The sequence below is a fragment of the Poecilia formosa genome, unplaced genomic scaffold (genome assembly GCF_000485575.1).
Source record: "Poecilia formosa unplaced genomic scaffold, Poecilia_formosa-5.1.2 Scaffold611, whole genome shotgun sequence".
Classification (NCBI taxonomy): domain Eukaryota; kingdom Metazoa; phylum Chordata; class Actinopteri; order Cyprinodontiformes; family Poeciliidae; genus Poecilia; species Poecilia formosa.
The window spans coordinates 5,906-11,359 of record NW_006800550.1 but is presented as its reverse complement, the minus strand read 5'-3'; positions in this window follow the sequence as shown (position 1 = coordinate 11,359).

Here is a 5,454-nt window from a genome sequence, read left to right as displayed (position 1 = left end):
TGTGTGTGTGTGTGTGTGTGTGTGTGTGTGTGTGTGTGTGTGTGTGTGTGTGTGTGTGTTGGCCTGAATACTAGGAGGATCCCATCTTCTCTAAATGCTAATAAGGTTTAAAAAAGGAACACAGTTAGCTCTGTGCTTTTGCTCCAGACCAGCAGGGGTGCACATGTAATATGATTGACCCACAGCTTCAGAAGCTTTTTTCTTTCACTCTAAGCTTGATGCAGTTATAGAAGTCTAGGATATTAGAAGTAAGCATGATGCATGACGTAAGTATGACGCTAAATAGGCATGGAAAAGAGAATATTACTGCTCGGGGTGAAATAAGGCTGAAGCATTTTTCAGGCAGTTGAAGGTCATAAGGCAGAACAGACTCATGACAGTTTACCTGTCCAGGTCTAACACAGAGACACAAATTGACCAGTTTGTTTTTAAAATTTGAAGACCATCAGTCACTTTATAGACAGCAATTCACACACCTCACCACTTGGTGCAGACAGGCAGACATTTACAACTTTACACAGAGTACATCACAAGGATAGCTAAATCAATACAAAAATATAAATATCACCAGAGCATCATCTTTGACTCAGGCACCATACTCGAATGCCTCTCAGTATCCGGGAGCTGACAGCATGTTGAAGAGTCACAGACGAGTGCTGCTGAATTTTCTTTCTAATGAAGAAAGGCTTTGGGGATCAAGAAACCTCTTATTCAGAGTGTTCCCGATTTTTGATCACTTCACTTAAAGAAAGGTTTCCCGATTTTAAAACTTTGGCTGAAGAGGCAGAGTGCTGATTCAGCCTCCAGAACAACTTGATGACCCAGATGGCCCAGATACTCCAAGGGCCTGTCATGATCCGTGTTTTTCTGTATTATTGTTTTGAGATTTTCTGTGTTTAGTCCTGTTTCCCTGAGTCTCTGTGTTGTCCTGTTAGCCCTTGATTGTTCCCAGGTGTGTTTCGTTCCCTTGATTACCCCCTGTGTATTTAGTCCCACCTGTTGTCTGTGTTCTTCGTTTGTTCCTGGTTGTGTGTTCGTGTTTTGTTGGTTCCTTGTGCCGTTCCCTGTTGTTCTGTTCCTTGGTTTTCATCATTAAATTCATCATTATCATCTTCATCTGGGTCTGCCTGCGTCCTCTCTTCACCACCACCAAACCACCCCATGACAGGGCCAGGAGAGAATCAATGTTTCGATTGTGTTGACAGCTGAAAGGGAACTGAATGAGAAAATCAGTTTCCATGCATAAACATATGAGCTTTTCTTCTATACTATGTTTCTAAATGACACTTCCAATTGCATCAAGGTGTATGATCTCTTCCTTGGATCTTTTACAAAATATGGCAAGTGTTTTATGAGACCATGGCATTATTTCCTTCACTCTTTGGATGACATTGTGTGTTGTTTTGTGGTGCCTCCATCTTCTGAAGACACTGGAGCTCATCAGAATGTCTCTGAGTTGTTATCGTTGACTGCATGATATATTTTTAACACCTCTCTTGTAGGAACATCATCCCTAGAAGATTTGTTTTCATCTTCTTCAATATTCATTAGCAACTCCAAAAAAGCACCTAAAGTCAATTTGTTTTTAAGAATTTCTCCAGTTTTCTGGCATGAATCCCTCACCAGCCTTCTTTGGAGTTCATTTTTATCGTGGCAAACATTCCCTCCAGCAAATTGAGGAGGGAAAAAAAGGCACCTTGTTTTACTGATGAGGGGTATAATACCCCTCAACAGTAAAACAAGGTGCCTTTTTTTTCAATTAAACACTAAACTGTGTGCCTAATTAAACACAAACTCTCAAGCCTCAACACACAAGTCAGTAAGGAAGGACCCACCTCACCTGCTAACTGTTTGGCAGGAGGCTGTGCTGTAAAAAAGCAGTGCAGAGTACTTTAACCCCATGTTGCCAGTTTCAACACTGACAGACTCTGTAGTGCATGTCTTTGTGGCCTGCTGTGGCTTTCTTTTTGTGGCTGTAACTCCATCTACCTTTTCCTGGACCTGTTAATGCTACCATAATAGCTCAGTAGTCATATCCTCTTTCCTTTCTTTGTGTTCTCAGAAAATAGGGGTCTGTCCTGCCCTGTCCTCCTCTTGTCTGCTTTGAGCTTGACAGCAACACGTACAATGCTGTTCCATCCCCAGCTCTTAAAGCATCATAACTGGAAATTCTTCGAGAATAAAAAGAAAAAAGCCCATTACAATTCACATTCCAGTTTCTTCATTTCATTTGTTTAACAATGATATTTTGATGTTTTTATCTTGTACATGGTGATCTTACTTGGTCCACACTGACATCATTATCTAGCCTTCTATGGCATCACTTTTGATTTTTTAGGGGAAAAATATTTTCTCCGTTCTTTGGGAGCTTGGTAGTCCCTGACTATCTATCAATCATAAGGTTATGAAAATAATGTCACAGGGGAAAGCCATCTTTAGGGTGTAGTTTAGGTAGATTAGTAAAAGGAGTGGAATTTTACTGTCTGGGCCACTCTGCAATTTTTCCCTTAAGGTCTCATGATAGCACTGAAAAGATAAACTATTTTTCTGTTGTTTCTATGCATTATTTTTGCTTTAATAAATTGGATTGATGACTTTAACTCCGTTTTCTTGGTTACTCAAGACGATTCGTCCCACCAATTCCCTCTTAAGATAGTGTCAGAGGTATTTAAATTGTAACATAAAACTCTGATAAAGATGATCATTTTAAATCATTACTTCAAAGTCAGCTTTATTTAGAGCTGTGGAACTAAATAAGTCAACAGTTTACATTGAAGAGATCTTTTCATAACTGCCACTATAACTCAATTGACAGCTTCACACGGGTCATTACTGACAGTAGTGAGAAAAACCAGAACAGGAGATCAACCAGATCTAACAAAATCAGCATAAATCCATATTGATCTCCCTAAAGACATGGCTTTTAAATCTCCTCAACTCAATACGTTCGTGCCAGCCTAATAACTCTGGGCTAAGGTCCAAATCAAGGATGGAAAAGGATTAAAGAAAAATTCATGATTATTATGACTAACGACTCAGAGGGCAGTAAAGAGGTGAAAAGTGATAACAATTCTAGGGGCCCTGACCAGCAGGGGGTCCTCCACAATTTAATTATTTATATTTTGTTCATAGAAATAAAATTAAAAAAAATCGGGGTTGTGATGGTCCGACCAGTCAAGGACAAGGACAAAGGCATATATAAAAAAAATATCTCCTATTTATTTTTTCCAAAAAATTCTTAACAAAAGGTTTCAACAACAAATCTAAAAAAGTATAACAAAATGGGCCCAAAAGAAATCAACTAAGGCAAACATAACTCAAGATAACAAACCAAAAACTGACCTCACACAATGAACACACAGGGGAATTTATACAAAAGGCTAGCCTACACAAACGAGGAGGGGTAGGGAAGGAGACAAAGACAAATAATGTATAAACATAAATGATTAATTTAAACTAAAACATTTTGACTTAAACACCACTATAAAAACCAAAATAACCTAACACCAAAAAGGTTTTAGCAATTATGCCATTAGTGGAGAGAGGCAGATTTTTTTCACATCAAGTCCCCTGCTTCCAGCAGCCTGATGGACCGTTCCACTTCCTGGTTTTCCTTTCAGCCAACCCCCTTCTGTCAGCCAGTCCTTAAAACTGAAGAAAAGGTGGAGGAACCTCCACAGGGGTCCTGTCAAATACAAAATTAATCATATTGTATTTTCAAAGATTGTTTTTTAGCCATAGACATAATACAAGAATAGACGCCTCATGGACCGCTCTCGCCTATTGTCGCTGACGAGATTTAGGGCGGCCATCTTGGAAGGGTCGACCACTCCACTCAGCGTTATATGTCCAGCAGGCACAATGACATATCAGTGTATTTAATCGATCATAACACGCTTTTTTGTTACTGGAAACCATATTCAAACATCTGTCAAAGCTACATTTATCAACAATTGTATTTTTAAAGTATTTTTTAATTGCATTGATACATAGTTCAGCATATTTAAATACGCTTAGTGGGGAAAACCATAGAATAGGAATAGAGTATTCTGATATTGATGTATGATGAGCATTTTACAAACCACACAGCCGTTCATAATTTATTTAATAAATTATTCAGTAATATCAATACATATTTATATAAATATACAAACACAAATACATAATGATTAATAATGACAGATTAATAATGACACAGATTAATAATGATTAATACTGAATAATATATATTAGACACATGTTTATATGTATATATGCATATAAACATGTACAGCCTAATATATATTATCTGTCGGCTGTTTTCCAGCTGAGGATTTCTAGCTTCAGAGAGATTCAACAGCTGAGATTGAGTCCAAAATCCAATGCGAGATTCATCCGTGCTGCAGTGAATCCGTCTCTCTTCCTCACATCGTGTCTTTAGGAAACCTTCAAAACAAAAACGGAAGATTTGGGATGTATCTTACTCTTGACAGAGTGAAAGAATTACACATAAATAATACCCAGATAGCACACAATGTTAAATCAATGTTGAATTATAGTTAGAATCGTTGATTTTTGGTTGAAGTCGACAAATGATGGTGGATCAACCATCAAACAACCATCCAATCAAACCGTTGAAACTGTGTCATTGAATCAATGTTGTTTTGTGGTGGAAATCTAATGACTGAAATGCTGATGTCTGATTAATGTTGAATCAATGTCAGTTGTTTTGCCGCACCCCTTCCCTTCTTCTCCTCCTCATCAGAGCTCTGGGTCAGAGGATTTTATTAGTGAGTGGGGGTTATGTTTTAAATTAAGCACTGCAGAGGATACTCGCTGCTGATTTCTTTCTGTACATTTTCTTACTTGTTCATAAAAAGTCTTACTGACTGTTTGTGTGTGATATTTTGACACAAAAACATCTACAACTTACTAAGAGGAGTAGAGCGGTCCACCCCCACCATTTACATGAGTGCGATGGCCCAACCACACAGCTGCTTCGCTGTTGGCTTGTTCGCAAAAGATGTTAATTCAATGTTGAATTATTATCATAAAGGTTGCATGTATGGTTGAGGTCGACAACTGACGGTGGATCAACCATAAAACAACCATCCCACTCTAGCCAATTGACTATCGTTGAAACTGTGTCATTGAATTAATGTTGTTTTGTGGTCAAATTTTAATAGTTGAAACACCAACATTGAATCCAGTGTTTTTCAGCACTGGTTTTCAGGGCACACTGCCTTGCAAGTATTAGGCATTTAAATAACTAGGCATACATGATTTTAATTGATGGCTGATTAACAGGGTTTTGCCGAACTGAAAACATGCAGGTCAGTTTGACTTAAGAACCAAGGTTGGGCAAAACTGCTTATCAATTTTGATTCAAAGTATGCTGTTTGTCAAGCCCCTAACCCACCCCTCCCCAGGTACCATTTGTCCTGCCCCCCGAGCACCTCACACACACACACACAC